Raw genomic sequence first — 25,596 nt, forward strand, 5'->3', positions numbered from 1 at the left:
CGGCACCGGAGGTCTCAGTCTCGGTCGAGCTCCCGGCACCGTAACGGACGTCACTCCCGGTCGCCTTCCCGGTACCCCATGGAGCAACATTGCTCTTCTTTGCCATCCGGGGACGGACTGCCCCATTCTGCAGCGCACTCTGTGAGCGCCTCGGCACCGCCATGGCCATCTCGGCCCGCGTCGGTCGCTTCCGGCACCGAAGGTTACGGACTCCTGCCACCTACCCCACAAGGCCATCCTCAAGGGGCGCAACCGTGGGGCTTCTGGGTTCCATGGGCCCAGTATGAGGCTCAGGGGGCGCCCTTTCCACCAAGACCTCCCGCGACCGAGCGCAGGGTCCCAGAGGCGACGATAACCCAACCGGCCCCTTCGCCACCGGAGGCGGAGGCTATACCGTCGGAGTCCCAGGGCCACGCGCAGCCCGCCCCCCTCGAAGAGCAAGCAGCGGACCCCTCTTCGGAGGCGGTTGTCCAGGGGTTGTCCTCCTCGTCCTCGCCTGATGAGGCTGTGGCCGGTGCGGCGACAAAGGAGCCTCCACCCATCGATGTGAAGGCCCACCAAGACCTCCTTTGCCGCGTGGCGACAGCTATGGCCTTGCCGGTAGAGGAGGTACAGGAAGACGAGGACCCCATTACGAACGTTGTTGGGGCGGACATGCCGGTGCGAGTTGCGCTGCCTTTTGTACGGACAGTGCAAAGGAATGCCACCACTATCTGGCAGACGCCTGCGTCCGTGCTCCTACGGCCCGTGGTGTTGAACGAAAGTACTCTGTCCCTCCCACGGGCTATGAATATTTGTACACACATCCGACCCCGGACTCCCTTGTAGTCCAGTCGGTCAATGACAGGGAACGCCACGGCCAACCGGCCCCGGCGCCCAAATCAAAGGACGCGAGGCGTATGGACCTGCTAGGCCGAAAGGTCTATTCTGCTGGAGGCCTCCAAATGAGGATTGCCAATCAGATGGTCCTCCTCGCCAGGTACGTCTTTGACATCTTGACGTCCCTGGCGAAATTTACTGAGCTCCTGCCGACAGCCTCCTGCCAGGAGGAGGTCATCTAGATCCTCCATCACAGCCGCCCTCGATGCTGCGGACTCGGGTGCGAGGACCTTGGCCTCCGGTGTAACGATGCGGCGTATCGCCTGGCTGCAGTCTTCCACCCTGCCGCCGGAGGTCCAATATACTCTCCAGGACCTGCCCTTCGATACAAAGGGGCTTTTCTCGGAAAAGACGGATTCTCGAATCCAGACTCTCAAGGATGGCCGTATCGCGATACGTACTCTAGGCATGCATACGCCAGCGACGCAGCGCAGGCCATTCCGTCCACAGCCCTCCCGACCGGCCTATCAGTCTCAGTATCGACCTTACAATAGCCGACGACCGGCCCAAAATCGCCGTCGCCCGTCCGGCAACCGCCGCAACCAGGGCCAGGCCGCTTCCAAGGCCCCTCAAGGGGCCCAGCAGGCCTTTTGATGGGACGCTCGAGGACGGCCCATCACTCTCCCTACCGGATCCTTCCCTGTTATTTTACAACCGCCTCTCCCATTTCTTTTCGGCGTGGTCCCAATTAACAACGGAAAACTGGGTGCTCCAAACAGTCCAGTCGGGATACCGCCTGCAATTTGTTTCGCCCCCTCCTTCCCACCCACCTTCCCTGTCCCTCTTCAGGGACCCCTCTCACAAGCAAGTCCTCTTACAAGAGGTCCAGACTCTGTTGAGCGTGGGTGCCATAGAAGCAGTGCCTCAAGACAGGCGGGGCAGGGGATTCTATTCCCGTTATTTTCTCATCCCCAAGGCGAAAGGCGGGCTACATCCTATCCTGGACCTTCGCGAGCTGAACAGGTACCTGTTCAAGCCCAAGTTTCGCATGGTCACTCTGGGGACCATCATTCCCTCTCTGGATCCGGGAGACTGGTTTGCCGCCCTCGACATGAAGGACGCCTACTTCCATGTCGCGATCTATCCTCCCCATCGTCGTTACCTTCGGTTTGTGGTCAACGAGACCCACTACCAGTTCGCAGTGTTGCCGTTCGGACTTTCCACCGCCCCGAGGGTGTTTACCAAATGCATGGCGGTAGTCGCCGCAGCCCTCCGACGTCGCCAGATGCACGTTTACCCGTATCTCGACGACTGGCTGGTTCGAGGTCAGTCCCGACAACTTGTGATGGACCACATAGCAGAAATCCTGTCTCTCTTTCAGCGGCTCGGTCTTCTCATCAACACCGAGAAGTCCACTTTGATTCCGACGCAGCGGGTGGAGTTCATCGGAGCGGTCCTAGACTCCACGATGGCCAGAGCCTGCCTCCCTCGCGCTCGGCACCAGACGATGGTTTCCATCATCCAGGACCTCGTCGCCTTCCCTACCACGACGGTGCGCTCCTGCCTCCGCCTCCTGGGCCACATGGCCTCGTGCACGTATGTCACCGCGTACGCGCGGCTCCACCTTCGTCCGTTTCAGTTGTGGCTCGCGTCGGTGTACCGGCCACATCGAGACCCCATCGACATGGTGGTCACGGTCACCACGATGACCCTCGAGTCCCTCAACTGGTGGCTCGACCCGGAGGTCGTGTGTGCCGGAGTTCCGTTCCACCCTCCTCGCCCGTCCGTCACTCTGACCACAGATGCCTCGGCACTCGGTTGGGGGGCCCACCTGGGCAATCTCCACACGCAGGGCCTGTGGTCGGTCCAGGAGCTCGCCCTGCACATCAACGTTCGCGAGCTACGCGCCATCCGCCTGGCCTGTCGCACCTTCTGCACCCGCCTGCAAGGCCGTTGTGTGACAGTATTCACGGACAACACCACCGCGATGTTCTACGTGAACAAGCAAGGCGGAGCCCGCTCCTCCCCCCTCTGCAAGGAAGCGATGCTCCTGTGGGACTTCTGCGTGACCCACTCAATTCACCTGGAAGCATCCTTTCTTCCGGGAGTGCAGAACGCGCTGGCCGACCATCTCAGCAGGTCGTTCCTCTCCCACGAGTGGTCCCTCCGTCCAGATGTCGTCCACACAATCTTCCGGAGGTGGGGGTTTCCCCAAGTAGACCTCTTCGCCTCCAAAGAGAACAGGAAGTGCCACCGGTTTTGCTCGTTCCAGGGTCACTCGCCAGGCTCCCTGTCGGACGCCTTCCTTTATCACTGGACGGATCGCCTCCTCTACGCCTTCCCTCCCTTCCCGCTCGTGCACCGAGTGCTCCTGAAGCTTCGGAGGGACAGGGCCCACGTCATTCTAGTAGCGCCGGCCTGGCCGAGGCAGCACTGGTACACCCTGCTGCTCGAGCTCTCCGTTCGGGAGCCCATCCCCCTTCCGTTGTGACCGGACCTCATCACCCAGGATTTCGGCAGACTCCACCATCCGAACCTGCAGTCCCTCCATCTTACAGCTTGGTACCTGAGTGGCTGACCCATGCAGAGAGGGGCTGTTCTGCAGCGGTTCAACAGGTCCTGCTCGAGAGCAGAAAGCCTTCCACTCACCTGGCGAAGTGGAAGAGGTTTGCACTCTGGTGTGATCACCAAGGTCTTAATCCTTTCCTGGTACCGGTCCCTACCATCCTGGACTACCTCTGGAACCTTAAGGAGCAAGGTCTGGCGGTCTCCTCCTTGAGAGTTCATCTGGCAGCGGTATCCGCCTTTCGTCCCTCCGTGGAAGGTCGGTCCATCTTCTCGAACCAGATGGTTTCCCGTTTCCTCAAGGGCCTGGACCGCTTGTACCCGCCGGTGCGGCGCCCTGCCCCGACCTGGGACTTGAACCTCGTGTTGGCCAAACTGATGGGTCCTCCATTCGAGCCCTTGGCCACGTGCTCCCTGCTCTACCTCTCGTGGAAGACGGCCTTCCTCGTTGCCATTACTTCAGCGAGGCGAGTTTCTGAGCTTCGCGCTCTAACGGTTGATCCGCCATACACGGTCTTCCATGGGGACAAGGTGTCAGCATTCCATCTCAATCAGGAGATCTTCCTCCCGGTGTTCTTCCCGAAGCCGCATGCCTCGCCTCGGGAACAGCAGCTGCATACCCTCGACGTCCGTAGAGCGCTCGCTTTCTACATCGAGCGGACTAAGCCCTTCACCCCAGCTGTTCGTAGCGGTAGCTGACCGCATGAAGGGAGATCCGATATCCTCCCAGCGGATTTCCTCCTGGGTCACTGCGTGTATCCGGACCTGCTACGAGCTGGCTCGCGTACCACCAGGCCGCGTCACTGCACACTCGACGAGGGCGCACGCCTCATCTGTTGCCTTCCTGGCCAACGTTCCGCTCCAGGACATCTGTTGAGCGGCCACCTGGTCTTCGGTCCACACCTTCGCCTCCCACTACGCGTTGGTGCAGCAGTCTCGAGACGACGCAGCCTTCGGCTCTGCGGTATTACACTCCGCCACGTCTCACTCCGACCCCACCGCCTAGGTAAGGCTTGGGAATCACCTAACTGGAATGCATAGGAGCAATCACTCGAAGAAGAAAAGACGGTTACTCACCTGTAGTAACTGTTGTTCTTCGAGATGTGTTGCTCCTATCCATTCCAGACCCGCCCTCCTTCCCCACTGTCGGAGTAGCCGACAAGAAGGAACTGAGGAGCGGACGGGCCGGCTGGGGTATATATTTAGCGCCATAGCGGCGCCACTCCAGGGGGCGCCCAGCCGGCCCGCCGGAGTTGCTAGGGTAAAAAAGTTCCGAGATGCCGTGCACGCACACCTAACTGGAATGGATAGGAGCAACACATCTCGAAGAACAACAGTTACTACAGGTGAGTAACCGTCTTTTGTGGCCCACATGGGCAGTGGAGTTTTTATAGCATGTGGGGGGCAGGGTGGGGGCTCAGAAAGATATATGGGATCACCCAAGAGGATGGTCTGTGATTCCATGTTAATGCTGTTACAATGCCTGAAGCGTTTACACTGGATTCGTGGTTGGTGAAATCTCCATACAGACCTCACACCCAATTTGGGGTTTGTGCCCTGTTTCTTACCAGTCTGCCTGAGGCTGGTGCTCATGCTCTCGTTACAGAGAAAGGGGCTGTGACTAACCCAAAGTCACTAAACAGGTCCATGACAAAGCCAGGAACAGACCCTGTTAACTCCCGAGCTCCGTCACTCGCAGCTTGGAAAGGTCCCCAGAGCACACTGTATTAGGCTGCAGGAAGAGGTGTGCAGGGACTGCAGATGAGCTGCTCTGCCAAGACAGCCTGCGCATCCATGGACAAACCACCTCGCTGGGGATGTGTCCCCTGGGTCAGGAGAAGTCAGTGTCCAGTCCTGTGGGGCTCTGCTCCTGGCTTATACCTCCAGCACTCACTGCTGCCCCTCCCTTACCAGCTGCACTGTTCAGCCAGCCCCAGGCCTCTGTGAGGTCACTTCCCCCCGCCCCCACCACCTCAAACCTTCAAACTGGGACATGGTGCACCAGTGGCAATCAGAGTGCACTAGTGTAAATTCTGTCTACACTAAGGGTTTGCACCAGTGCCTAAAACAGCAGTGTGGCAGAGACCTTCAGAAACAGCAGTACGGTGGCACTAGAACCTATTTCTAGCTCGGTCACAGACAGCCTGGGTGACCTTGGACACGTCAATCTTTCTCCTCCCAACTTTAGTCTCTTTACCCAGCTGCCCACCCACTGGGGTGTCGAAGAAAAACTAAGTTCTCGCTTTTTGTTTGGGTACAGCAAAATCAAATACTTTATTACTTTCTCTAGTGATCACAAGAGGGAGAGAGTGTCATAGGAAACTGGGTTGCCCCTTGTCCCGGACGGATCTCTCTCAATTAGTAAGCAATCATAACAATCATTTATACCTTTGTTACAGACAATGGCTAGCAAACCTGGAGACAGTAAAAAGAAAACATTTGCATTTGTTTATACATAATCCTATTCGCTATCTTATTTGTCTTCAATACTAGAACAAAAACAAGACTGCATTTCACAAGGTCGTAATGACTTTTCACACAATTCACTCTGTACCACATTCTCTTACAGCATACCACAGCCTAACTCCTGCTAAATTAGCTAACATACATTAAGATCCCTTCAAACCTTTATTAATTAATTCTTGGCCTCCACAGGGGTCTCCTCTCTCTCCAGAGCTGCTCACCACTCAAATCTGTGTGGGTATCCCCAGATCTAAGGCAAGTCAGCTCTGGAACTGTCTTACAAGGGGGGCTGGGGAGTCTCTGTCCCTGGAAGTTTTTAAGAACAGGTGGCACAAACCTCTGTCAGAGATAATCTACATATAGTTGGTCCTGCCTCCGCAGAGAGAGCTGGACTTGATGACATCTTGAGGTCCTGCCCAGCACTGCATTTCTATGATGCTATGACACGTATAAAACACAACATACAGAATACAACCCACCACAACAGAATGTCAGGCAATTCAGGGGAAAAAAAAACAAAAAACAAAACAAAAAAGACCCACACTCCACAGCATAAAATGACAATACAAAAGGGAAAAAAGGCAAAACAATGCAAATTAACACACCCTAGGACAAAAGTACGCAATGGAGAAGAGCTCAGCTCAAACCAACACAGCACAGGCACCAAAGAAGCTGAGGCAAAACAATGCACCATAAAACTATGCAACACAACAGGGTGCAATCCCAGTTCCAAATGGCACCATGCAAAACAGCTCAGTGTAGAACAGGACACAGCATAAGAGAGAATTATTTCAATGTAGGCCTGGAAGGGATCTTGAGAGGTTGTCTACTCCAGCCTCCTGTGCTGAGGCAGGACCAAGTATCCCTAGACATTCGCAGACTGGTGTATCTCTAACCTGGTCTTAAAAACCTCCAATGAAGGAAATTCCACAGCCTCCCTTGGAAGCCAATGCAATGCAAACACAGACCAAAACAACGCTGTACACACACACGCTGGGCTTAGGGTTAAGGGGAGAGGCAAGAATTCAAACAATCTGGATTTGGTTCTGAGTTTTGCCCCAAATTCTCCATGCAAACTTGAGCAAATTTCTTCAACTCTCTGAGCTTCAGTTTCCCCATCTTTTGAGCTTTTTGTGGCAAGGCCTCTCTGTCCCTGTGGGCATGTCTACACTGCAGTCAGACACCAGCGGCTGGCCCCTGCCCACTGACGGGCTCACACGGCTCAGGGCATGGGGCTGTTTAATTGTGGTGTCGATGTTCCGGCTGGGGCTGCAGCCCAAGGTCTGGCACCCTCCCACCTCGCAGGGTCCTACAGCCTGGCTGCAACCCGAGCCCAGACACCTATATTGCAATTAAACTGCCCCTTTGCCTGAGCCCTGTAAGCCTGAGTCACCTGGCATGGGCCAGCTGGGGGTTTTTAATGGCAGGGTAGAGATACCCTGGGTGTCTGTTCAGCACCTGTCACAATGGGGACCCTGATTTTGGTCAGTGTCTGTGCAGAGCCCTGCACAACAGGGGGCCTGATCTCAGTCAGGGGCTCTGCAACTCCCGGCATTACAGGATCCCTGATTTTGTTTGGGGTCCCCGCAGCATCTGGCAAAATGTGGGGTCAGGATCTGTCAGGGTCTGTGCAGTGCCCAGTACAGTGGTGGGGCGTGATCTGGGTCAGGGTCAATGCAGTTCCAGGCCCAACGGGGACAAAGATCTCAGTCAAGGTCTCTAAAGTGCCCAGCACAATGGAGGCACAAATCTGTACCACAGTCGTGCGCTGCCCGGCACAAGGGGGGCCGTGATCTCAGTCCAGGTCTCAGTTTTACCCGGCACAAAGGGGGGCCTGATGTCAGATGGGGTCTCTACAGTGCCCAGCACAACAGGGGCAGAGATCTCACTTGGGGTCTCCACAGCACCTGTCACAACAGTGGGGTCTGACATCTGTTGGGGTCTCTGCAGCACCTGGCAGAACAGGGCCCAGATCTCAGCTGGGGTCTCTGCAGCTCCAGGAACAACAAGGTCCCTGATTTTGTTTGCTGTCTCTGCAGCACCTGGCACAATGGCAGCCTGATTTCACTTGGTGTTGATGCAGGGCCTGGCACAACAGGGGCCCGGAGCACAGTCAGGGTCACTGTACCACCCGGCACATCAAGGTCCCTGCTCTCTGCAGGGGTCTGTGCAGTTCCTGGCACAACGAGTGCCCAAACTCAGTCAGGGTTTGTGCAGTGCCCAGAGCACTGCGGGACCTATCTCAGGCAAGGCCTGAACAATGCTAAGTACGATAAGAGCCCTGATCTCAGTCACACACCTGGAAAGAAAAGCAGGAAGACTTTCAAGAATTTGATATCAGTATTTCAGAACTGAGGAGAAAATGGGGCACAAACTAAATATTTGCTAATGTAAATAGCACCAACATGTAGGGAGATTTTATGTCACCATTCAACAGTTCAAGAGAAAGGAAGGGAATCTGAGGGGATTATACAGCGATATTCAATCAACAACAGAATGGGGCGGATTCTTCTTGTAACATATTCACATGGCCAGCGGAGCCCTGGGTGATGTGGCTTTCACAGAGGAAAGGAGTGGGGCTGGAGTCAGAAGGTCACTGGATGTGGGAAGGGGCTGACAGTGGGGTTTGGGAATGTGACTAGCAGGTGATGGGGGAGGTGAGGGGGCTGCTGGATTGGGCAGGGTCGGGGAGGTGAAGTAGCTGGACTGGGAAACCTGGGGCTGGGCCATCTCCATGGGGGACACTTGCTCCTCCCTCCCCTTCCTGGGCCTTCCCATGTCCTGTTGCCAGAAGAGAGTGGCCCCCCAGCCCAGAGGTGTCTCCGTCTCAGGGCTCCCCCAGCCTCTGCCCGTTAACCATCTTCCCAGTTCAGGAATCACTCAGGGGAACCATTTCCCACATAAACAAGGACAAATGGGGGGAAGCACCCCAAACCTGAGATTTGAACTGACCATTGGCGAAGTGAAGAGAAAATGGGGCACAACGGGGGAGGGGAGCAGGGAACTTCTCAGGGATTTGAGGGAAGGGGGGGGGGGTCACCCGGGATGTTGCTCGTTGCTCTCTAGCGAGAAAGGGGCAGGACGGGAGAGGATGGGGTCCCCACGGGAGGACAGGGGTAAATCCGTGGGGATCTCAGCCCCCCCCCTCCTCTCCCCGCTCCTCGGGGTCACGTGCTCTTCTCCCCCCCCTCCCCCCCGGCCATGTCCGGGCTGCACAGACATTTTCTACCCGCCCCTTTCCCAGGTCTCCCCCCCCAGCCCGGTCTCACCCCCCCCACACACACCCAGCAGCCCCCGCTCGGCCCCACGCAGGGACCCCAGCGGGGCCGGGCCCCTCCCCTCGGGACCTCCCCCCCCCTCCGTGGGGCCCCAGGGCAGAGCCTGGCCGGGCCCGGGGGGGCGCTGGGCTCCCGCGGGGACAGCAGCTCCGAGCCCCACGCAGGCGCTACCCCCGAGGGAGCAGATCCCGGCGCTGCGAGATGCCGGGTCCCCCCCACGGACACTGGGGCAGAGTCACCGCCCGGCCCCGGGGCTCGCTCCGGTACCTGGAGGCTGCAGCTCCGCAGCGGGTCGGGCAGAGCCCGGGGCGGCCCCAGCGGGAGCAGGGCCCAGGCCGGGCACGGGGGGGGGGTTAATGAAGGTCTCCCCGGCACAGACCCTCCTGCTCCGCCCGGGCTCCCACGTCACAATGGAGCAACAGCAGCGCGGCGCTCACCCAGCAGCTCATCACACTCCGCCCCAGTCTCCAATCTGCGCATGCCCAGAGACGGGAAACGCAACTCGAACTACATCTCCCAGCCTGCCCCGGGGGCGCTTCCGCCCTCTCCAGCCCAGGGAAGGGAGGGTTTAGCAGCTGAAATTGCGCATGCTCCGTGTGAGCCCCGGTGGGGGCGGGAGACTAAAGTTGCTGTTGTAGTCTCCGTGTGAGCCGGTGAGTGAGAGACCCCGGGGGGAGGGGGCGCTGGGGCCGGGCGGGAAAGTGACGCTGCCCCAGGGAACCTGGGAGAAGCCTCGGAGCTGCCTCGGCCGCAGTGGAGCTGCAGCAGGATCCGCCCCGGCCCCGCTGGGATGGGGGGGGGCGGAGCCTGGGCCCGGCAGGGGGTCCCGGTGGGGGGGGGGGGGTGTCGGGCAGGGAGGGGAGAAGCCGGAGTTGCCGGGGGTTGAACTGTCTCTGGGCAGCCAGGAAATTCCGGGGGGGGGGGAGGGGAGTTAATTGGATCCTGTCCCTGTTTGTGCCACTTGCCTCTCGCCCCCGGTACAAATTCTCTCTAGTTCTGCCCCTTTTCTCGCTCAGTGTCTCACACGGGGCTATGAAATCCGGGGAGATTATCCCCCCCCACCTCCCGGCCAGATTAACTTTTTGTGTCCCTGGTGCCAAACATATTTGTGGGCTCCCACTGGGGAACTAGAGCATGCGGGGGGGGGGGCTGCAGAGCGAGGGGCTGGTTGGGGTCAATGAGGCGCAGTGCAATGAGTGGCCCCACTTAGCCCACTACAACGATGCTGTTTATAAACCCAAAACTGCTAGATGCACCCTGCCCCCTCTCAGCCCTGTGCTGCCAGCCTGCCCCTTCCACACTGCCCCAGTGCCCTGCCCTTATACCAGTGGCCCCTCACCCAGAGACTTCCCCCACAGGTCCCTATGCCCAGCACCCCCTCCCACCACAACTGCACAGCACCCTGCACACCATACCCCCTGCCCAGCTCCCCCATCCACAGATCCCTGACTGTCCAGCACCCCCTTCACAGTCCCACCATCACAGCTGTACAGTGAATATTCCTGAGAGAATCTGGCATCAAATTCTGTGCATCATATTTTAAAATTCTGTGATTTTTTTTGTTTTGTTTTTGTTTTACTATAAATAAATGTGGAAGCTCCAGCATGTGTGCGGAGCACAGGCCACTGGCTGTATGGATGTGGGAGATCACCCTGCAGCCTCCCCTGGCCCCTGGGAAAGGGACTTGGTGGTGAGGCTGAATCTGACACAGCACAAGGGCTATTCCTGCCACAGAAACACTCTGGGCCCTGCCCCTTTGGCACCAGATGTGGGCAGGGAGGCTCAGCCTGGTAGCAGGATCCAAGTGCAGAGGGACTTGGTGTGGGGGTATCCAGATAGAGGTAAGAGGGGGGCAGTCTATGGGCAGGCAACCCAGTGAGGGATCTGGATGCACAAGGAGGGGCCAGGTGCAGGGGCAATGGGAGTCTGCAGGGGGGACCAAGTGCGAGTGGTTGGAACTCAGCGGGGGGGGGGGAGTCTGGGTGCAGGGGTTCATTTGGGTGGGGGTCGAGGTGTAGGTGGTTGGGGCTCAGTGGGGAGGGTGTCCTGGGGGGGGACTCATCGGGGTGGTACAGATGCAGAGGAGGTGAGGCTCGTCAAGGTGAGGGTTTAATGGGCTTGTTTAACAAGGGAGCCCTAGCTGCTGCCAAGGGGGTCTGCGTGCTGGGGCTGGGCCTCCGCTTCTCCTATCCCAGGGATCTGCAACCTTCTGCCGGCTAGGGTAAGCCCCCTGGCGGGCCAGTTTGTTCACTTGCCATGTCTGCAGGTCGGCTGATCGTGGCTCCCACTGGCCAGGGTTTGCTGCTCCAGGCCAGTGGGGCTGCGACAAGCCACAACCAGCACATCCCTTGGCCTGTGCCCTTCCCCAAGGCCCTGCCCCTGCCTCTTCTCTGCCTCCTCTCCCAAGCAGTGAGCGTGCTGTGGCTCTGCCCTTCCCCCTCCCTCCTGCTGGCAAACAGCTGATCGGTGGCAGGGAGGGGGAGGGCGGGAACACAGCAAGCTGTGAGAAGAGGCAGGGGACGGGGAGCTTGGCTGCCCTACTGCAGCAGGAGCTTCAGTGCCACCAGCACCAAGCTTCTGACCCCTGCAGGAGAGAGCGGGGAGTGGAGAAGAGTGTGCCTGGCCGGGGTCCCCCCGGAGTGTGGGTCTGGCGCTTGTGGTGCCATGATAAATCCGCTACTGCTCCTTTCTCCTCAAATGATCACCTCTCTCGTCTCTCCTGATTTTCCCCTGTTCTCTCCATAATTCTCAAATGTCAATTTAAAATCTCTCTGACGTGGGGGATTTTCCCACCCATTCTATCTGCAGCGATTTGTCCTTGTTAAGGTGGGAAATTGTTGCCCTAAGTCATTCCCCAAAACATGGCTGCCCTGGAGTGGGGATGGGATGAGATGCCTGTTGTCTGCTAGGGCAGGGAAGGGAGGGGCATATGTCCCCCATGGGGACTGCTCAGACCCTGGTTTCCCAATCCCACTTGCTGCCCCAAAATGCCAACACAGTTGCCCCCAGTTACCAGTCACCTGTCTATCCCCCACTGCTGTCCCCTTCCCTCATTCAGGGACCTTCCAGCTCCCGTTCCCTTGTCCTCTTTAATCAGCTCCTCAAAGGGTTCTCTGCTGCCCACGTGCATGGTGGCAGTGGGGGGGGACTCATCACTTTGTGTTTATGTATTGGACAGTCATATAAAATCCAGTCAAACAGTCCCCGTTTTCCACTAGTTAATAGCAATATAAAATCCCCTCTGATCTTGGTGTATTTTTCTCATGTTATCAGTTGCATAGTTTGTGACACACATTCTCTGCAAATCTCAAAGATTGATACAAAATATCCTAAACATTTGCCCCACTTTTTCTCTAGTTGTCTATTTCTAATTGAATATGCCCTGAGATTTTTCCCTGTCTGTCTAATTATAAAATATTAAGAAAATATCAGATTTACACCTTTTCTTAGTTTCTTGAACATGGATAGAAAATGTTTGCAAATGTTGCCCATTGTCTCTGTATTCATTTATCTAATATTCATGTGAAACACACTCAGATTTTACCTCCTATCAACAACTGATATAAAATCCCTCTGATTTTCCACTTTCCTCTCTCTAATTTGCAAAAATGGATCCAAAATCTCTCAGATTTCCACCCTTTCTCTTTCATTTCTGAACATTGATCTCGTATCTCAGGTTTTCCCTCTTTCTATGTCATTATAAAATGTCAATTAAAAATTTTTTCATGTTTGGGGCTGTTCCCCATGTTTCTAAATCCCAGCAACTTCTCCTTACTTCGAGGGAACCTGTTGCCCTGAGTCGTCCATCCTGGAGGTCGCAGGGAGTTAAATTGTCCAGTGATCATCTTTCCTGTCTCCTTGGAGAATCATTTGTTTCCCCCTTTATGTCTGTTAAAATGTTTGCTGATGAAAGAGACCAGCCACATATTTAATACCCATCAAATCCAGAGGCCTCCCCCTGTTTGGGGGATCAGTGGTTCCCAGCTGGTAACAGAGTTGGCTGGACCCTTTTCTTTTCTCCAGCTGGCACAGGATGAGGAGGTCTCTCTGAGTGCAGGGTGGGTCCAGAAGTATCCCAAACCCCATGACACAAACTGTCACGGGGAGTGTCTGTGGGGAGATTGCAGCTGGAGCTGAAGGGGCATTGTGGTAGGGAGAGGCCTCTGGGCAGGGGGTACCCTAGTTAGGTTGGTGGGTTCTGGAGGTTTGAGGTTTTGGGGGGGTGGTTCTGATGTGCCCAACCCTGAGGTTTTGGGCCCTGAAGGTGGGTATTGCTGGGGGCCAGTTGGCTGCAGAACAGCGGGGTGGGTGTCTCTTGGGGAGGCAGGACGGGGGTTAGAGGGAGCCTGGTGCTGTGCCAGGGGCTCTGTCTGGGCTTCCCCCGCAGGCTCCTGGGATCGCTGCCATGCCCAGTGCACAGAGCTTGGCGGGGGGGGGAAATCCCTGATGTTAGGTCAGGGGATGTGAGGCAAGCAGTGTGAGGGGTGCTGCTGTAAAGAATCAGTGGGACCCTCTGGGGAGAGGAGGGGGTTCCAGGCAAACAGCACTGCAGATCCTGGTGGAGGACAGGTGGGTGGTCCTAGGCAGGCACTGGGGGAATCCTAGGCAGGCAGTCAGTGAGGGACTGACTTCCCAGTGCAAGGGTCCCATTGGGGTGGTCGCTTGCTGCTGGGGACTCTTGGTGGGGGGAACCCTTTGGGATTCCTAACCTGGTAGTGACGGTCTGGTGGGGGTTCCCTGGCCGGTGGGACTCTGAGAGGTATCTGGGGTCCCTGGCCATGGACTCTGGGGGCTGGGCACAGGGAATATCTGATGGGACCCTGGCTGAGGGGTCTGGGCTGTGGGTACTGGGGGCCCCCCTGGATGGAGGCTCTGGGGGTTGCTACTAAACATGTTCCTTCTCTCTGGTTGTATAAGAATCCTGGCTCCAAGCACTGCCTGGCATTCCCCAGCCAAATGCCCGGTCACTGTGATAACTTTCTATCCACTTCTCGAACACTGTGAGGTGAAATCACAGATTTTGCTTTTCTCTTCTCTTGAAAACTGCAGGAACTTCTGGTTCCACTGGGAAAATTTGTTCCCCCAGTCCTTGTCCTAGATGTGGGGGGTGAGGGAGGTGGGAAGGGGGTCAGCACTGCCACACAATGGTCATTCTGGATTTATTCTTTCTGAAATCTGGTTTCATTGAGACCATTGTTAATCCAGAGTCACTGAATAGAAAGACAAGGAGTGACTCCAGATTGACAAATGAGATCAGCAATTCTCCCTGTGAGGAGGGGCTCTCATTAGCTGCTCTCCCCAGAGAGCTAAAGGAGGGAAGGCTGCTCAATCGCTCTGTCCCTCTCTGCTCAGGATATTGGGGTTCAGCTTCCTGGGTCAGACACTGCAGCCTCCATTGTGATCTGGGAGACCAGGCTTAGCAGCTGCTGCTCCCCCATTGGGGGTTCTGTGCTGGGCAGTGACCTTAATTAAAGCTGCTTCTCTGCCCGGCCCATGTGACAACTTTCTCTAGCTGGTACTAGCCCTTGGGAATTTTGAATGTCCCACTTCCCACAGAGACCAATTATATTTACAGACCCATCCTGAAATTAGAGCAGGATATTTTAAAGTTTTGTCTTGTAGTAAAGTAACACAATTCAAACATGTCTGCACAGAGGAGAAAGCACTCCTTCATTTCATATTTATTGCTGCTGATCTCATGGCCAAACTTCCTTTTCTCAGGGCTGCTCCCAGCACTTTAGGGAGTTTTTCTTCTTCTCCCTTCCAGCTGTGGTGATGGGACTGCAGCAGCTCCCCAGATGGCCAGCTTTGCTCTTTCACTTACATCAGGCCTGCACACTGAAAAAAAATCAGGTTCTTAAAAGAAGTTTATTTTAAAAAATAAATAAATAAATAAAAGAATCACCTCTGTAAAATCAGGATGGAAGATAACTTTACAGGGTAACAAAAAGATTCAAAACACAGAGGATTTCCCCTCTAGGCAAAACTTTAAAGTTACAAAAAACAGGGATAAACCTCCCTTCTAGCACAGGGAAAATTCACAAGCTAAACCAAAAGATACTCTAACGCAGGCCTGCACAACATGTGGCCCGTGGGGGGTGCATAGGTGGGCTCACAGTGCGGCCTGTGGGGGTGAGTAGGCAAGCGGTGGGTGAGGGAGGGGGGCTGAAGAGGTGGGTGAACAGTGGCGGGGAGTGAGGCGAGCCGAGGGGTGGGGGCTAAGGCGGCGAGTGGGCGGGCAGTGGCAGGGCCTGAGTAGGCGAGCCGGGCGGGTGTGGGGCTGAGGAGGCAAGCGGGTGAGCAGGCAGTGGCAGGGGTGAGGAGGCGAGGAGTCAGTGACTGACCTGTTCTACTGATCTGGTCAGGCACCCAGCCCCTCTCAAGGGTTGCAGCTGTCTGGAGGTGCTGCCTTCTACGCCTTCCTCAGTCACACCTCATTCACTCAACAGGGCAACTGATTACCAAGTGGAGGAAGATCTTATTCTACTTCTAGCAAAAACACATTTTTCTTTTACCTTAATTATACTACCTTAGGGGCCTGCTATAACATATTACCAAGGTTCAGTGTTTCGGTGGGGCTGCCCTGGGGAAGGAGGGTTTGTTTATGCGGAGTGGGTGGTGCTGGGTGGGGGGAGTATTTCGGGGGGCTGGGTGACACTGGGGGGATGTTTCGGGGGGGCTTGGCGGTGCTGGCGGGGGGTCGGCAGGGCTGGGGGGGTTCAACTCTCAGCAGTTTTCTTTGGAGTAATATGGCGCTCACCGCTTTACGAGTTGTGCAGGCCTGACTTGCATCCTTCACTTCTTTGGATGAAGCTGTGTTTGCCACCAGTTTAATTCATATCTGAGACCTCAGGTACCAGCAGCTAGTTACAAAGGCTAAATTCCCATTGCCATCAGTGGGAAGTTATCCTGGGCTGCAGGATTTTTTTAAACTTCTCTCCCTGCTCAAGCCTTTAATCATTCCTGTGGCTCTTCTCTGAATGCTCTGCAATTTACCAGGGAAAGCAGCCAACCCATCAACCAACCAACCAAGCCAAACCAGGCTGTTCTGACTGATGTAACAATCTATTTACTTCCAAGGTTGAATATAAATCAGATCATTCTATTCACCAAATCCTGTGCAACAGCATCATTGTTAACTCACCACTTGGTCACTTCACATTCACAGGTTCACAAAGTTCACAGGTCCAAGTCTTTCCTCCCACAGACTCTCACTGGGGGAAGTCTCCTTGGCTTCAGCAGCTCCTCAGACCAACCTTGGACCTTTCAGCATCCCTGTTCCATCCCGAGACCTTCCTGTTGTGAGTCCATCTGAATAGGACACCTGGGAAAACCTTACACACACACCCCCCACAGGGGAATCATGCAGCCCCAACTTCCACAATCACCAGTGACTCTCAGCTAGCGTTGTAAAACAGAAGGTTTATTAGTGGTCTGGAATACAGCCTGGGAAAGTTGTGTTAGCACAGGAAGCAGGAAGATTCAGCAACGTCCATCTTGGGGAGACCCCAAACTCAGAGCCTGGGCTCTCCCCTCAAGTCCCCAAACCAGCAGACTCCTTGCTTCCAACAGCCCAACTCAGCCAGGCCCTTTGCCCCTCTCCTGTCCTTTGTTCTGTTTCCCTGGCAACCTGGTCACCTGGCCTCCACCTCATTCTTTGTTCTCCAACTCGTCCCAGCCAGCTGGCCTCTTGCAGCAGGTGCACCCCAGCCATCGGTTGCTAGGAGACAGAATTTGTGGCCATTGTCTGGCCCCAGGCAGCTAGACAGCAGCCACATCTGCCCCTTACGGGTCTCTGCCAAGATTTAACACCCTTGTCCCACCACTGAGATCAATGGTCCCAAAGCATTTCAGGGTCATGGCCCCCCCACCCCTGTCCATGCTCCCCCAAGTCATGGCTGGGAGTGGGGCCGCAGCTATGGGGGAAGGCACACAGATGGGGTAAGGGGGCTGAGGCAGGGGCCAGCTCTGGGGGTGGGGGCAGAGACCAGGAGTGGAGCCCGCAGAGTGGGGCTGGGAGTGGAGCCCCAGGACTGGTGGCGGCAGCCAGGGCCAGCAGCTGGGGCTGGGGCCAAGAGCAGAGCTGGGTGGCTCCCCCTCCCCACCCCCCATGGGGGCTGGCCTGGGCCCAATTGCATCCCCCTGAATGTTACTCCATTCCCCCTGGCAGGGTGCACCCCACATTTTGGACCTAGGTAATCGTGCACCAAATAGGGGAAACAATATGCAAAACTATCAGAAAATTCCCACTTCGTCACAGAGGTGTCAGTGGGGTCTGAGCTGGGCAGCAGCACAGGGAAAGTGGGGAGGTTTCCCTTTGAAAAAAATAAACTGCAAAACATCCCCCTGTGTTCCCACGAAAGCCTCTCATTTATCCCTTAACCCCCTCCCCAGGAAAATCTCCACCCCTGTCCTGGCCCACTGAGACCCCCTCACTCCAATGCAGATTTTTAACTTTTCTTTCTTTTCCTTGACCTTGTACAAACATTGTTCCCATCAAAATCATCAAAGGCTTTTACAATGAGAATGAGAAAACAAACTAAATCGAACTCAAAGACACTGCTATCGACCTCCCGACCATACACAGTTTGGGTCTAAATTTTTCTACTGAAATACTGAGGCAATAAAACTCTCACTGCTATTGTCCAGAAAAGAAACCAAAACCTCCCATGCAGTACCTGGGACATCTATGTCTGACCCACCAAGGCTTCAGCTTCTTTGGTGAGATTTCCAGCTGCCCAATCCTGCTGCTATTCCAGGGGAGCAATTCCTGACTCCTGTCAGCATTTATCTCAGCCCCGTTCTGTGCATCACAGGTTTCCCTAGGAAAGGGCAGTGAATGGTTCTAGGGTCCAGTGATCCTCATTCAAATCAAGCTAGAACCTGAGAATCCTTCCCCTTTCCCAGGCTGTGGGCGGGGAGGCATTTCAAAGAGCTCTCGGTGCTATAGCATGTGGCTAAGGAAAGAGAAAAAGCCTCATATCCCCCCCTGCTTTAGGTGCTGGGTTTCCTCCTGAAGCCTCTGCCACCCACCTAGTGCCCTATGGGCTCATTCCTGACCCTTGCTGCTGCTCCTTGCTATAGACTGTGAAAGGAGTGGAGGCAGCGCAGGAGCCTTCTGGGGACGCAGATCTGAGGCTTTGGGAGATAGACATTGTCTGAGACATCAGAGCACTGTAAACCATGCAGCCACCCCCTCAATCAGGGGCCTGTTCCAGCCCTGAGTCTGGGCTACCCCGATCCCTCCCCCAGAGCAGGGCGCCCACAGATTACAGCCTGAAAATAGGCATGTGTGTGTAACTCCTGCTTTCCTGACAGGGCCTCCCTAGACCAAGTGGCATCCCAGGCTAGAAGTGTCTTCAGTGCCCCACCGCCCCCTGCTCCATATGTTAGACCATTGAATACCTGATTTTTTTATTGCATTTGTAGCTCATTTCATGATTTTGATGCACAATTTGGATGCACGATTTACTCTATCATATAAGATAATAACTTTTCATGCTAGGATGTGTAAATCTGTATTTATTCATGCCATATATAAACAAATAAAAAAATTCATTTCCTTTAAGCACATAGAAACTTTTAATTTTAACCGTAACTGAAATGTACTAACATCTAGAAATGGAACTGTCTCCAGCACAGGGTGGGCCAGTATTAAATAGTGTTACAGTACGAGACAGCAATAAGATATTAACCCCAGGTCTTTACTTCAAAGGTCACTTCTCTCGCCTTTCCCCCATGAACTGAAGTGCAGCAGTTGAGAGATCCAAAGACTAGTTGATGATGTTTCCAAGTGCTAAAATAGCAAGCGATGTCTGTCTTGCATTGGCCAATGTTGACTGGAGAGATGTTTTATTGAGAATAAGCTTCAAGGTGAGAAGCAGCAGCCCAAAAAGCCCCCCTGTGGGTGCTGAAATAGCTCAGATGGGAGAGCGTTAGACTGAAGCTTTAACAGTCCCTGGTTCAATCCCAGGCTTCAGGAGGCTCTTTCATCCTTTATTCTGCAGCAGTGGGCTGTTTTCTGGAAACACAGCAATGCCTTTACCCCATGCAAGTCCCTTATTCCAGGCTTAGCTGCAGAAAATGGCAGCATTGGCTTCTGCACCCAGTTGGCCCACCTGACCTTTCTTTGTTCTCTTGCTCTTTCTCAGCCAGGGGAAGGAAAAGAAGCTCTCCCTCAAGCTGGAGTCACAAGGGTGATGTGAGGATGACTTCCTGAGCCCCGGCTCCAGTCCTCTGCTTTTCCAGCTGACCCATCGAAGAACTGCGCCATTTTCTCCACGTTCACCCCTTGGTGTGTGCCAGGAGAGCATGGAAAGTGCATGGAATTTCAGGGTGGGGCAGGGCAGTGCACTGTGATGGCGTTTCTGTAATGTTGTGGTTATCACGTTTACCTAACACACGAAAGGGCCTCAGCCCAAAACCGGGCAGAAACATAGCAGCTTCCTTTTCCCAGCTCCCCTTGCTGTCCAGCATGGCGCTCCTCCTTCTGTCACTGGCCTGTCCCTGGAATAACCCCAACCCCCGCACGTTAGAAGGTGGTGACATCAGTGGAGAAAGTACCTTGGCGTCAGCCTGGGGAAGCGAGATGAATCAGGCCAGTCACCTTTTGGAGGCTTGTGGCTTGGCCTCCTCTGCCCTGGGAGGTTGGCCTACAGAGGCCGGCTGTTCCTGCTGGCCTCCTTTGCGTGACTTGCCAAAGGAGGAAGTGAGGCAGAAATGGGGCAAAAGAGGAAAGTCGAGCTGAGGAAGGCAGGGCAGAAGCTAAAGCGCCTCAGTGCGGCTAAGTGGGGTTAGTAGAGCATCACCATTCATTCTGCAAAGCCTGGGAGGTGCAGTTGGCTGCTGGGAGGTAGAATCCTGTGCCTGCCTCTTGGCATCCCAGGGGTGGCTACTTGCAGTTCAGGAGAAGAAGTGGGGTTCTGGGTGGAAGGAAAAGAAGCAATGGCGAGTCCTAGTGGGCTGCTTTCTGGCAAGATGGTTTTCTATTTTAGGCCTGGGAGGAGCCTGTGAGCTGTGGGTGGAGTTGTTCCAGTGAGAACCGCTGCTCTTGTCTTGCAGACCTGGGGGCGCCAGTGACAGCTTGAGGGGGCAGGTGCTGGTTTGAGTGACTGGGATATAGGAAACCCCAGCCTGCCCCTCCGGGGCCAAGTCCACTGCTTGTCTCCTGCATTGTGACATCCAGATTTAAATCTTCCCAGCATGTGCTGCGGCGTGTGTATTAAGCCTTCCTGGTCGTTGCCAAAGTAGCTCAGCTGGGAGTGCATTAGATTGAAGATCTAAATGTTTCTGGTTTGATGCCAGGCTTTAGCACCCCCTTCATCCTGGGCGTGTCGTGCTGGGCTTTCCTCTGGGTGTGCAGCTGTGCCTTGAACTCACGAGTTTTCCTAATTTCAGAGACAACACTTGCAGAGGGCACGTGTGGGGTCATCTGCCCCACCTGGGTTAGCTATGGCCTGGTACATCATGTGGTGCTGCCAGGCTCCCTCCCTGCACAGCAGCTGCGGGAGGGGTGAGTGGAGAGGGGCTGCCTTTGCTGCTTCCTCGCCCTGCACTGTTCACAGCTGCGAGGGGCTGTTGATCATAAGGGGGTGGGGATGAACCTTGACATTGTGCCCCCTCCCTCCAGGAGACACCAGTCGTCTGTGCCTGGTTTCCAGCTCCTCAGCCAGAGAACAAAGTGGTTTTCTACACCTGAGTTTCCAGCTCTTACTTTCTTTCTCCTGAAAGGGAGGAAAAAATAATCTCTTTTTCAAACCCCAGTACTACTGTTGGCTGAGGTCTGACTTTCTATGTTCCTGCTACAGAGGAGGATTTAGAGTTAGTGAGGCCCTGTGCACATAAAATCCAGGCAACAATCCCCTTTCCTCTGAGCCCTGGTATGTCTCCAATAGCTGATGTCCCCTGGTGGCAGGGAAGGAACTTACCACCTATCCAGGAGACCCTAGTCCGGGACTAAAGTCAGTTTCAGGCTTCTCCTCTCTCCCTTCTTGGAATCAAGTTCATGTTTTTACCAAGAGTTAAAGCAGCCTGAACCCCCAGAGTCTAGCTCAGTGTCACAAGTTCCCAGTGTCTCCATGGAAGAGAATTTGTTAAATCACAGATGAGTGGAGTTTTATCAGTTCTCAGCCTCAGGTCTTAATCCTGAGGATATTGTCCCATCATGGGGCCATTTCCAACCTCTCTTTCATACAGAAGCACAGTTTTCTTTGCACAGACACAGGAACAGCAAGATCTTTCTCTGTCCCTTGTGAAAAGCAGGGGGCCAAATTCCATGGAAACAATGGACAAATTGGGGGCCCTGGGCACATCTAGCCCTGGCTGTGAGATGTTCCCTCCCCTCTTTCTTTATGCTCCTGTTGTTATTTCATGGAATTTCTGGGATGGGGAAAAGCTGAGTTCACTCCAGGTGGAGGGGGAAAGAACCCTGAAAATCTCAGGGCCTCAGAGAAAACTCAACCCCTGCTATTGGGGTCACTGAGGTGCTGGGGATTTGAGTAGGAAAGGGACTGTGTGAATTGTCAAGGTGGGGAATGAATAACAATCTACAAATAGATCCAACTCATTAATTAACCACCGACACAGGCTTATCCTGCTGCAGACAGAAGGGAAACTGGGAGTGATTCTTTGCTGTGCAGCCATGGAAACAGTGACCCAACTGCAGCACAGTGAATGTGCTGGGGAAAGCTGGACTTCACAGGCAGGTGGAAATAGCAGATCCTGAAAACACCTGGAGCTCCCCACACCACTTCTACCACCAGGGTCAGGTGTTGAGATTTTCACACTCCCATTACCTTCCATCAGGGGGTGGCAGCACCCCCCACCCAATGCAGGGGAGAGGGCTGAGTGTATCTCTGCACCCTGAGTCCAGGGCACCCACTTTCTGCCCCACACATCGAATCTGGCCCTGCTGCAAAGTGACCCCTATGAACCAGCTGCCTCCAGGACAGCAGGATTGGCCCTCAGAGCAGGGACTGTGTCCCCCATGCTGCTTTTAGGTTGCTGGATGCTCTGGAAACAGGAGGGCTCTGAGTGTTAACCCATAGCCCCCACAGCTCATCTGGGGATGTAGCTCAGTGGTAGAGCATATGCTTTACATGTATGAGGCTCTGGGTTCAATTCCCAACATCTCCAGGTTCTTCCTTCACCCAGCTGCTTTGCTCATCAATCTCCCTGCAGAAGTTTCAATTCTGCTCAGTGAGGGGCATGTGCTGGTTGGGGAGGGGTTCTGTCAGGGCCACCCAGAGAATTCAGGGGGCCTGGGGCAAAGAAATTTTGGGGGCCTCTTCTATAAAAAAAATTGCAATGCTATATTCTCCTGGTGGCCCTTGCGGGGCCAACGGCAAATTGCCCCACTCGCTCCCCCCCACGGGTGCCCCTGGGAAAAATAAACCTTCCACATTTCGGCACAAACCCATCACTGGTTCTCAGCATCAGCTAGTGCTAAAAGGCACTAAACCTCATTAAAAGGGTTGGACAAATATTTTCCGTCAAAACTTTTTCTGGATCGAAAACCAGGGGTTTTTTAAAAGCAGAAAAAAATCACAGACAATGTCTGCTTTCCTTCAAAATTTGTTGTGTTTTTTTTAATTGAAAAGCTGAAATTAGTCTGCCAAAACCTGAACATGGTTTGAGGTTTCAGAAGTGTGTGGCCAAATATTTGCTGCTGTGTTTGATGGTTTAAAGAAACAATAAAAAAACTCTGCTTAAAACAAATCCAAAACTTTTGAACCACCTCAGCTTGTAACCAAACACCTGAGCCCCTCCAGGCAGAGATTTTTCCAGGTTTCTGATACTCTGCTGGCTTCTTTGACTCATATCTGTCTCCATAACTTTGGGTTCATTTAGGTTAGAACATAAGAACAGCCATACTGCATCAAAGCAAAGGCCATCCTGCCCAGTATCCTGTCTACTGACAATGGCCAATGCCAAGTGCCCCAGATGGAGTGAACCTATCAGGTAATGATCAAGTGATCTCGCTCCTGCCATCCATCTCCACCCTCTGATAAACAGAGGCTAGGGACACCATTCCTTACCCATCCTGGCTAATAGCCATTAATGGACTTAATCTCCATGCATTTATCTGTTTCCTAGAGACTGGCTCCATGGGGGCCCTCACAAACTGGAGATGGTTACTGTGGGTTTGTCTTTAGTATAGCTTATGTACATACTCCACGAACTGAGCATTTGAGCTTGTTCCAGAATCTGGGATGAGCCTATGTTGTGAAAACTGAAATGCTCAAAATAGCACATGCATGTGAATGGACACAGGGTGCTAAAATTAAATTAATCCAGGGGTTCTCAAACTGGAGGTCAGGACCCCTCAGGGGGTCACGAGGTTATTACTGGGGGTCATGAGCTGTCAGCCTCCACCTCAAACCCCGCTTTGCCTCCAGCACTTATAATAGTATTAAATATATAAAAAAAGTGTTTTCAATTTATAAGGGGGGAGGTCGCACTCAGAGGTTTGCTATGTGAAAGAGTCACCAGTATAAAAGTTTGAGAACCACTGAATTAACCCCTCTGAAGCCTCAGGGAATGCAGGGTGGGGAGGAGGTCTTCCTTGGTAGGGTTGGGAAGGAGCTAGGTGGTGTAGGATATTGCTCTTTTCATGTGATCCCTCTCCCAGCGGCTAATTTTAAATGAAGCTACCCTCCCCTGACATGAATCTCCCTATGGCACTGAAATTAAATATAGACTATAACTTGGCATTTGAGAAGTGAAAGGGATGGTAGCCCTAATGGAAAAGCTAACAGCTTGGCTCTTCTGCAAGCCTCAAACTGTTGAATGAGCTTTAGGGTAGGGAAGGCTCTGCCTCCCAAACAACCTGGCCCTGCCCCCTATCCAACCTCCACCCACTTCCTGTCCCCGACTGCCCCCCTTAGAATTCCTGACCCATCCTGCTCCTTGTCCACTCACCCCCACCCCCACCACCCTGGGACCCCACCCTGGCTCCCTGTCTGCCCCAACCCCTATCCACCCCCCCGCCAGAATGCCCACAATCCAACCCACCCATTCCCTGCCCCTGACCGCCCCCAACCTCCGCCCCTCCCTGTGCCCTGACTGTCCCCAGGACTCCCTGCCCTTATCCAACCCCAGCCCCAGCCTCTACCCCCGGCTCCCTCTTCACCTGGAGCCTCAGCGCCTCGCTGAACAGCTGCAGCATGTCTCCGGTGGGGCCTGAGCCCCGAGCCGTGTGGTCAGGGGGCAGGGCTGTGAGCTCCATGCCGAGCGGAGGGAGCTGAGCTCAGCCTGGAGCTCGCAGCCCCTCCCCCTCAACACATGGCTCTGAGCCGGGCGGAGCTCAGGGGCCCTGGCAGAGCCATGCTGCCGCACTGTCTGAGGACGCTGCTTGATGCGCTAAGACTCCAGAAGAGGGGCAGAGGCGGGAGCCTCAGCTGTTCTCTTGCGGGCCCCTGTGGAGCCCGGGGCCCAGGGCAAATTGCCCCACTTGCCCCCCCCTCTGGGCAGCCCTGGGTTCTGCTCCTAAGTCACCTTGGTACATTTAAGATTCCCACCCACTGTGCTGCTTGGGACAACGGTAGGTGAGAAGGGTGAATCCTCCAGCACTGGAGGGAAAGGTCCCATCTGCACAGACTGAGAGGCAAGGAAACAGAGGGGCAGTTAGTGCTCAGAGAGGTCAGTGATTTACACCCTCCAGGGGACACTGACTTTTTGAGGTGAGTGCAGCTTGCTTGGGATGGTGCTGAGAATGGATAGAAAAAAGGCTGGAGTCAATGACAGATGAGACCATAGAAGGGAGAGGGGAATGGCAGCCCCACAGAAGGTCCTGGGTGCTCAGATGCCCCAGTTATTGCACCCTGGCCTATCGTAGAGAGAGAAAAGACATAGCGGGACCCAGTCCCCCTACAGTGATCCCATGGACGAGAACCTGGTTGGGAGTGGGGTGAAGGTTCCCTCTGGGCAAACGGGAGCCAAAATCCCAGTGTCCTGGAATTTAAGCAATGGAAGCTTCAAACCCTGCAAGGGTGTGGGCTAAGGTGCATCAGCAGAAGGTTGGGCTGGACAGGGGCAGGAGGTTTGTATAATTTTTGGTGGAGCCCAGAATGGGACCAAGTCCTGCCCTGCCCCACACCATGGCCAGATTTAGGCCAATTCGCCTGATTCCCCTGAATCAGGCCCCGCGCCCAAGCCCCCATATGGCCTACCAGAAAGAGCCAGTGTGCCACACTGGGGTGGCCCGGCTTCCCCAGGGGGCAATTTAAAGGGCCTGCTTCATACCTCTGGAGGGACTTTGTTACAAACTGAAGCTCTATACAAAGGACTCAATGGCCCATCCCAGCTGTGGCTGGACTCCAGAGATGTGATTTGAACCTGTAGTTTATTCCATCACTGCTACAACCCTGAACCAAGAACTTTGCCATTACTGTATGTGAAGGGTTCAAATCCATGTGCATTTTATATAACAACCTGGTCTATGGATTGTGCCAGCTCTTTTCCAGACCCAAAG

The 25,596-nt window shown here is 54.5% G+C and overlaps 1 non-coding gene and 1 pseudogene across 1 annotated transcript; one reads left to right on the forward strand and one right to left on the reverse strand.

Moving 5' to 3' along the window:
• Positions 1-25,596, reverse strand: part of LOC120388902 — a 194,104-nt pseudogene that overhangs the window by 119,530 nt on the left and 48,978 nt on the right.
• Positions 22,188-22,259, forward strand: TRNAV-UAC. Its single transcript has one exon. It is a non-coding gene; the product is annotated as a tRNA-Val (tRNA).

The sequence above is a fragment of the Mauremys reevesii genome, linkage group 22, assembly GCF_016161935.1.
Source record: "Mauremys reevesii isolate NIE-2019 linkage group 22, ASM1616193v1, whole genome shotgun sequence".
NCBI lineage: Eukaryota > Metazoa > Chordata > Testudines > Geoemydidae > Mauremys > Mauremys reevesii.